The 9,458-nt window shown below is 49.2% G+C and overlaps 1 pseudogene; it reads right to left on the bottom strand.

The window, feature by feature from the left end:
• Nucleotides 1-461: 461 nt before the first annotated feature.
• Nucleotides 462-1,366, bottom strand: LOC101127971 (tRNA-splicing endonuclease subunit Sen15-like; annotated as a pseudogene).
• Between the last annotated feature and the right edge of the window lie 8,092 nt (nt 1,367-9,458).

Genomic DNA, 9,458 nt, shown 5'->3' with positions numbered 1-9,458 from the left:
AAAGTTTTAAAGAAACCACCCTATATTTTTTAAGAAAGAAAAAGTCTTCTACCTGGAGAGGTTTTTGTTTTGTTTTGTTTTGTTTTGTTTTGTTTTGTTTTGTTTTGTTTTTCTGGAGTCTCGCTCTGTCACCCACGCTGGAGTGCAGTGGCGTGATCTTGGCTCACTGCAACCTCCACCTCCCGGGTTCAAGCGATTCTTCTGCCTTAGCCTCCTGAGTAGCTGGGATTACAGGTGCGCGCCACCACACCCAGCTAATTTTTTGGTATTTTTAGTAGAGACGGGATTTCACCACATTGGTCAGGCTAGTCTCGAACTCCTGACCTCGTGATCCACCTGCCTCAGCCTCCCAAAGTGTTTGGATTACAGGCATGAGCCACTGCGCCCAGCCCCTGGGGAAGTTTTATTCTTCAGAATGAAAACCTTATGGAATAGGGAAGTCAACCCTCACTATCTAAGTCAACCCTGACTATCTCTGAGATAAAAGACAAAGCAGTCTGACGGGTCTCAAATCCAATCTTGTATGAATAAAACAAGCATCAGGAAACATAGATGTCATCTTCTAAGAGAAATATTCTGAGGGTCTGGCAGCATAAATCCATCAGTAAGTTTATAATAGACTATTGTAGAATCAGACTCCACTATGGCCAGAGTAAAAGACATCAGCAAATCTGGATCACCTGGCAATTTTCAAGAAGCCTTCAAGATCTCCCTTATCCTGTTATGGCTGAGGGAAGCAGTGATGGGGGTAGGCACCACAGTCTGTCACCCCTCCTCTTCTATCTCAGTACCAACAAGGCAGATGAGCTGGAGTTCTGGTAATCTGACACAGTTTAGTTCATGCCAGTTTTGCTTTCTATGAGGTCCAGATAAACCAAGAATGCTATATAAACATGGGTGGCATCTTCTGTATCTAGTTCCATCATTTCTTTTTTTTTGAGATGGAGTCTCACTCTGTCGCCCAGGCTGGAGTGCAGTGGCACGATCTCAGCTCACTGCAACCTCTGCCTCCTGGGTTCAAGCAATTCTCCTGCCTCAGCCTCCTGAGTAGCTGGGATTATAGGCATCCGCCACCACACCCGGCTAATTTTTGTATTTTTAGTAGAGACGAGGTTTCACCATGTTGTTCAGGCTGGTCTCAAACTCCTGACCTCGTGATCCACCCGCCTCAGCCTCCTGGGATTACAGGTGTGAGCCACCACACCCAGCCTAATTTCATCATTTCTAAATATTTAGGGTGGGTGCCCATCCAGGCGTCCTCGGGGGCCCACGAGGGAGCTCCACCGCAGTCGCCAAAGCCGCGAATGCCACACAGACCCAGGCCACTGCAGCCAGGGATCAGCTTGAAACTGCCGCGCTCCTCCATGCCGGCTGGTGTGGCGCTCCCGTGGTGCACACTTCATTGTAAGACTATTCTTGCTGGTGCTGTTTAAGAAGTCCTGTTCTCATCTCTGTTTCTCTCCACACTGTCTCTCCCACGTGAGCCTCAGGAATGGAGGTGCTGGCGAGGAAGGCCCGAGGTGATGACAGGAGGGAGAGAGTTGCTAGTGCTTCTGCAGCGGCCCCCCTGGGACATAAGAACAACTCTGCCCTGCTGGGGTGAGCGGCCTGTCTAAGCATCGAGATCATAGAACTAAGACAACGGACGTCCCTCTCTGTGCAAGAAGCCTTCCTCAGTATCTAAATCCAATTTTTTTTTCGGATAAAGTAAGCTTAAAAAAATAAGCCTCAACCTAAATACATTTTAATGAGCTACTCGGTGGACTTGGCTTGGCAGGGTTTTTACATTCGTTGTTCAAAGCTTTCTTTGAACACAACAGTCAAGGTACCTTGAAAATGGAATCCTCAGGGTTTTACTAGCCAGACTGACATCCTCAGAACTGGTTTCCTGGCTTCTCTCATAAGGGATATATGGGTGAGAATGAGATAGAGAACATTCTTTCAAAAAATGTCAAGAGTAGCTGGGCGCGGTGGCTCACGCCTGTAATCCCAGCACTTTGGGAGGCCGAGGTGGGCAGATCACCTGAGGTTGGGAGTTTGAGACCAGCCTGACCAACATGGAGAAACCCCATCTCTAGTAAAAATACAAAATTAGCTGGGCGTGGTGGCACATGCCTGTAATCCCAGCTACTTGGGAGGCTAAGGCAGGAGAATCGCTTGAACCCGGGAGGCTGAGGTTGTGGTGAGCTGAGATTGCGCCACTGCACTCCAGCCTGGGCAATAACAGCGAAACTCCATCTCAAAAAGAAAAAATGTCAAAGAGTATCCTAAACTAAAATGAAAGCACAGTACCAGTGCCACCTCTGCATGGCCTCCTCCTGCCCATTGACGGCTCTGGTCTTGCAGGACGGACCTCACAGAGCACTTGGTTGGTGCTGTGTCCAGCCTGGACCCTGGCCAGCTGTGGCCACACACAGTGTGTGACTGAGTGGAGGCAGCACCAGGGCCTCCACTGTGGAACAGCTGCTCAAAGGAAGGGCCCAGAGCCAACAGCGACAGGCAGCAGCCGTGGAAGGCCAGGTGCAAAATGCCAGAGGTGACAGAGGAGACTGCTGACTGAGGTGCAACTCCATGCCCTTCTCCAAGAAGAATAGCTCCAGTGTCCACAACTGTGTGTCCCCTGCAGCCCCTACTGTATTTATAACCATCTGCTCCTACCACGTGCCACCTCACACATTAGTGGCACTTATTTGAATACTGCAAATTACTATATTAATCTGTAAGCTTCTTGGGTATCAAAATCTCTCACATAACACCTGCTCCAGGTACTTAGGGATCCTGGGACTCCAGGTACCACTCTACACACCTGCTCCAGGTACTTAGAGATTCCAGGGACTCCAGGTACCATGCCACACACCTGCTCCAGGTACCACTCCACACACCTGCTCCAGGTACTTAGGGATTCCAGGGACTCCAGGTAACATGCCACACACCTGCTTCAGGTACTTAGAGATTCCAGGGAACTCCAGGTACCATGCCACACACCTGCTCCAGGTACTTAGGGATTCCAGGGACTCCAGGTACCATGCCACACACCTGCTCCAGATACCACTCCACACACCTGCTCCAGGTACTTAGGGATTCCAGGGACTCCAGGTACCATGCCACACACCTGCTCCAGATACCACTCCACACATCTGCTCCAGGTACTTAGGGATTCCAGGGACTCCAGGTACCATGCCACACACCTGCTCCAGATACCACTCCACACACCTGCTCCAGGTACTTAGGGATTCCAGGGACTCCAGGTACCATGCCACACACCTGCTCCAGATACCACTCCACACATCTGCTCCAGGTACTTAGGGATTCCAGGGAGTCTGGGTACTGCTCCACCCACCTACTCCAGGTACTTAGGGATTCTGGGACTCCAGGTACCTCTCCATGTACTTGCTCCAGGTACTTAGAGATTCCAGGGACTCTGGGTACCACTCCACACACTTGCTCCAGGTACTTAGGGGCCCTGGGGACTCCGGGTACCACACCACACACCTGTTCGAGGTACTCAGGGACCCCATGTACTGCTTCAGGTTCTTAGATAATGCTAAATGCCCTACTTTCTTAACAGTTCACTTTCTCCTTTCCTCCCCAAGCCAAACTCCCAATCAATATACATCCAACTCTACTAGGTGCAAGACACTGTTCGGGACACAGGAGATGCAGGTGTGAACAAGACAGACAAGGTCTCTGCCCTTATGGAGCTGGTGCTCCCATGGAGAAGAGAGATTAAAAACAAGCCAACCAATGCATCAGATTATCTCATGGGACTAAGAACTCGGAAAGACACAGGGCAGAGCACCACAGTAAGTACTGAGTGGACACCTTTTCCTCAACGAGGTGACATTTGAGTCATGGCCCAAATGTTGAGAAGCCACATTCAAGGAAAGAGGAAGATGGAGGTGAGGGACCCATGGAGAGTGGCCCGCGGAGTGAGGGGAGAGGCCCTGGAGCTCACAGCTCAGAGGTCATTGTTAATGGGACGCAGCTGCAAGGTGCAGGGCGTTGAACACACAATACTACTATAGCTGTTGGATTGCTTTGCTGTTCATTAGGGACCTCCACAAACATTACCTCATTTTCATTTTGCTCCTCACAACAGCCCTGGGAGTTTGAACAAATGAGATTCAGGAATTGACGCAGTCCACATTATCAATAAATAAAATGAACCCTCATAGCCCTCTCGATCTGTAGTTTTTAAATGAGGACACTTCTTTCAAAAGATTTGCTTCACTCTAAAAAATCCTATGAAATTAGTGTTTGTCTGTAATTAGGGCAGTTGCAACTGAACATCACAGCATCAGCTATTGTCTGTTTCCCAGCTCAACAATAGACTGTTCGGATTTGAATAAGGCCCACTTGCCTTGGTCCAAATGGCAAGATTTATGTTAAATTGAATTTTGGAGGCTGCATTCGTGTGTGACAGTCGACAGGGAAAAGCAGCCAACGCAAACAGCCCTCCCAGCTCCATCCAGCCTGACCCAGTTAGGCAACACAGGGGCGACCACAGACCTGAACACTGGCGACAAGGGGCAGGCACCCAATGGGCTGTAAGTAAGGGCACCAAGTCCCTGGAACCCAAGAAGGCTGCACCTACGAAGGAAAAGCTCAAATGACAAACGCCAGAATAGACACCCCATCATGGCAGCCTGAGCCCAGCTTTGTTCTCAAGGCCTACTTCCAGGCTTGTACAAGAAATGGCGAGATGAATTTTCTCTCCCAATCTAGTTGCTTACTTGGGCTGTGGCTTGCATTCTCCAGACCCAATCAAACAGCACTGATTTTTTTTTTTTTTTTTTTTTTTTTGGTGGAGATGGGGTTTCACCATGTTGCCCAGGCTGGTCTCAAACTCCTGACCTCAAGTGATCCGCCCACTTCAGCCTTCCAGAGTGCTGAGATTAAAGGAGTGAGCCACTGCACCTGACCAGCACTGATTATTCTTAAAGTCCAATGAAAGGGCCAAGATTTGTGTGCAAGTCTGTACATGCAGGCAGTGGGTGGTGGTGGGATTGAGAGTCTAAGAGGTAAACTTTGCCAGGGGCCAGCTGGGCTCTGCTGGGAAGCACTGCGTTGAATACATAGCAGCAACCACATTCTGAGGACCTTCCATGTGCCAGACCCTGAACAAGCTTCTCTCACATGAGGTATTTAATTTAATTTTTAAAGTAGTATATTCAATAGCGAGCAAAGATCACCACTACAAGCCAGGCATCGTTCTAGGCACTGGGGAGACAGCAGCAACGGAGAAGACTTCCAAGAAGGCTTGCTTTTGATGGGACTTCTAAAAGGGGAAGATAAAGACAACATTTAAACAAAAACGTAACTTCAGATGGTAAAATTAGAAGCCCTGGATTGATTCTCAGATACACTCTTGCGGCAGAGACTGCCTAGTTGTCCCCCATTATCGAGGCTCTTCTATAGCAGCAGAACCCCAAGTTTTACCTGCATGCATAGTCACTTAGGACCCAGACTTTATTCTCCCAGCCTCTCTTTCTGCTAGGTGAAGCAATTGACTAAATTGCAGCCAATGAGATGTAAGCTGAAGCCGTATATACAATTTTAGGAAGTGTCCCCTACAGGGACAGGGTGGGACCTTCCTCCCTTTACTTGTTTTGTTTGTTTGTTTTTGTTTTGAGACAAAGTGTCACTCTGTCACCCAGGCTGGAGCACAGTGGTATTTTTTTTTTTTTTGAGACGGAGTCTTGCTCTGTCACCCAGGCTGGAGTGCAGTGGCACGCTCTTGGCTCACTGCAACACTGCAACCTCCCATTCAAGCAATTCTCCTGCCTCAGCCTCCTGAGTAGCTGGGATTACAGGTGCACGCCATCATGCCTGGCTAATTTTGTATTTTTTGTGGAGATGGGGTTTCACCGTGTTGGCCAGGCTGGTCTCGAACTCCTGACCTCAAATGATCCACCTGCCTCGTCCTCCCAAAGTGTTGGGATTACAGGTGTGAGCTGCTGTGCCTGGCCCTTTCCCTCCTTTTTGCTGCCTAGAATATGAACACAATGGCTGGAGCTTCAGCAGCTATCTTGGACCACGAAGGAAAAATAAACAATTTTGTTTAGTTCATGGTGCTCTGGAGTTCGATTTTTGTTATTCACAGCTGCACCTAATTTTGTTGTCTTTCCTATTAATTGTGTAACTTGGGGTAAAACTGGCTCAGACCTTCTGTTTCCTCAGCTGTGAGATGGGATTGATGATAATGCCTACTTCATATTGCACTATGCTGGTGGCTTTCAAACTTCAGCATGCGTCAGAATCCCCTTGGCATGTTAAAACACAGAGTGCTGGGCCCCACCTGAAGAAATTCCGATTAAGTAGCAACCTGAAAACCAGTAAGTCTAACAAGTTCCTAGATGCTGTTGCAGCTGCTGCAGATCAGAGACTACACTGAGGCCTGCAGTCCCTGCAGGGAATGACCTAGGAAGGTCTAAATTGCCCATACAAAGCGAGCGTGTTTGGCTTCTCTCCCATTTAACAAGATTTATGCATCCTGTCAAATATGCTGCCAGTCACCTCTGGCCTCTTCTATGCCTGCTCCTTGGCTTCAGGGACCCTGATCCCCACTTTCTGGAGCAGTGAATCTGATGCAAATGCTGTTTACAGAGGGATCTGGCAGTGGCCTATCCCGAGGAGGGACTTCCATGTGACAAGCCCGGCCTCTGACCCACTCCTCCACTGCAAGGAAATGATCCCCACTCCAATGCGTCACAGAACAGCCCATCGCATGGGTCATTCCGCAGAAGAACTACCTTCTGGACCCTTCCTTCTGCCACCATATGCCATTCTGCTATTTGCAGAGGTGAGTGGGTAGGGACAGCTCTTCACCAGGGGCTGCCAGACAGTCAGTCAGAAGCATCATTTTCTTACTTAGGATTCCCGTGGGAGGCAGAGGGTGAATCTCAAGGCTGGGATCCCTGTCTCCACTGGCCGCTTCAGCAATGCCCAGACCACCGCTCTGCCCAGCGAAGGAGCCTGCCCTCTCCTCCGAAAGGAAGCTCCCCTGCCCTCAGGGAGGAGCCTCCCTCTGGAAGGGCTGATGCCAGGCGCAGTGGCAGCCCAGGAGGCTTCCCCCTCCCTCATATCCCTCTTGGAAGGGACTGATCCTCCTCTCAGGGCTCCTGCACACTGGCGACATCCCAAGCCCTGCCCAGGACAGCACCATCAGTGCAGCTCTCAGTCCCCCGCCCCAGCCATTTCCATCAAGGGGGTGGGTATTATCTGTTAAACCGCTGTGCGGCATCAGGCAGGTCTAAGGGATGGAGATGCACTTGTGTCCCTTAACTAGTGGTTAAGACGACAGCTCTGATCAAATCCCAGCTCTGCTACTCTTTAGTGACATGGCCTTGTAACTAAGGCCGCAGCTGTGCCTGGCCTGTGGCTGAACCTCTCTCTGAACCTCAGTTTCCTCCTCTGTAAAGTGGGGACAATAGTAGTGCTTATAAATGGCATCAACCAAGGTGCTTAGCTGTAAACAACATAGACCAACTCTGCTCACTTTAGCAGAAGCATTTCTTACGAGGGTATTGGGTACACACTGGTGCCAAAAGACAGGCATAAGAATAGAATATTCCTAGCAGCACCATTCAAACATCAAATGTCCATTCACAATAGAACAGGTAAGCCGGCTACGGCCCTTCACACCAGACAGCACGGAGGATGGAGAAACCTCAGCTACATACAGCAGCATGGATGACTCTCACCCATGCTAACTCAAAGAAGCCAGACACGAAAAGGGTGTGCACTATATCATGCTGTTTCTATAAAGCTCAAAAACAAGCAGAACCAATCTAGAAATCTGGTGGTTGTTATGTTTGGGAGGAGAGACCCTGGGAGGGTCTCTAAGGTGCTGGCCCTGTTCTATTTCTTGGTCTGGGTTCTGATTACATGAGTGTGTTTGCTTTGTCAAACTTCATTGAACTGCACACTTAGGATCTGTGATCTTTTCTGTATGTATCTGATACTTCAATAACAAAGTTAACTTTGAAAAAAAGCAGAAGGCATAAAGTCTGTTTTTAAGTGGTACTTAAGCAGTTAAAATATGACTCAGTTTGACTCCATTGAAACTGCTTTAAATAATTTCCAAACAAAGTGAAGTTAAGAGTAAATAAAATAGTCATGTTTGGGAGCATGAAGGAGCCGGCAGCTTTTGACGGTCTGGTGATCAGGCAGCCACGCAGGACCAGGTCTCGACTGTCCTTGGGCTTTGTGGAGCATTAAAAAGGAATAAGGAAATGGGGTGGAGGAGGTCAGCTAATTTTGGGAACAAAGCTAAGACTGCTGTGACTGGGGACTGGTGGGGTCATCAACTCTTTCTTGGGTAACTTTGACCATGCTTTTTTTTCCTCTGCAGAGTCTGAAAAGGCTACCTGCTTTAGTTTCCTGTGGTTGCTGTAATCATTACAACAACACAAATGTAATGTCTCACTGTTCTGGAAGCCAGAAGTCCAAAACCAAGGTTTCTGCAGGGGTGTGCGCTCTAAAAGCTTGACGGGAGGATCTTTCCTACCTCCTCCAGCTTCTGGTGGCTCCAGGTGTTTCTTGGCTTGTGGCCACATCACTCCAATCTCTGTCTCTGTCTTTGCGTGGCCTTCTTGCCTGTGTCTCTGTGTCTTCTCCTCTTCTCTTACAAGGACACTTGTCATTGGATTTAGGACCCTCTTGGATGATTCAGGGTGATTTCACCTCAAGATTTTTAATTGTATCTGCAAAGACTCTGTTTCCAAATAAGGTCACATTCTGCATTTCTGAGACATGGACATCTTTTGAGAGGGTCATAATTCAGCCCACTCCACCACCTTTGCTCAAAGGATGCTTCTGCATTTAACTTAGATTCAGCATCCTGATTCCACAAGTGTACTTTGGCCTAGCTCTGGATTTCAGATTTGGCAGGGCCGAGGTCCTTGAACCCCAGTGCCCGGGTCAGCAGAGATCATTTACCATGCAGATTCTGAGGGAGTAGGTCTGGGTAGAGCTCAAGGTTCTGCATTTCCAACAAGCTCCCAGGTGATGCCAACAAAGCTGCTGGCCAGGAACCTCCCTCTGAGCAACACGTCTGGTGACTATGGGAAATATCCAGGTCCCACCCTGGTGATCCTGATCCAGAGGCCCATTCTTTCCAGGCAGCTTTCAGATCCCATTCTGAACCCGGGCCAGCAGGCCCTGCCCTGTGCTCAGGAGCAAGGCCTGCAGGCCAGGAATGAGCCAAGCCAGCCTGAGCCCCAAGCCACCTCCTAAGAAGGGTGTTTCCCAATCCTGAAGTTTGGCTGGGAATTCCAATAGAATCCGTGACCTTTCAGGAAGCATCTACACTCTCCTAGCCCCCTCCCTCTTACATACCACCCCTCAGCCCTCTTTCTCTCTTGCCCTCTGATAAGTTCCCCCTTGGGTCCTCAGACAAGCCACAGGGCCCTGCCAGCTGCCTCCTGGCTGGATGCAACCCAACCTCACCGCATGGT

Source organism: Gorilla gorilla, chromosome 4 (genome assembly GCF_029281585.2).
Source record: "Gorilla gorilla gorilla isolate KB3781 chromosome 4, NHGRI_mGorGor1-v2.1_pri, whole genome shotgun sequence".
In the NCBI taxonomy this organism is placed as follows: domain Eukaryota; kingdom Metazoa; phylum Chordata; class Mammalia; order Primates; family Hominidae; genus Gorilla; species Gorilla gorilla.
This window is presented reverse-complemented; position numbering and strand designations above follow the sequence as displayed.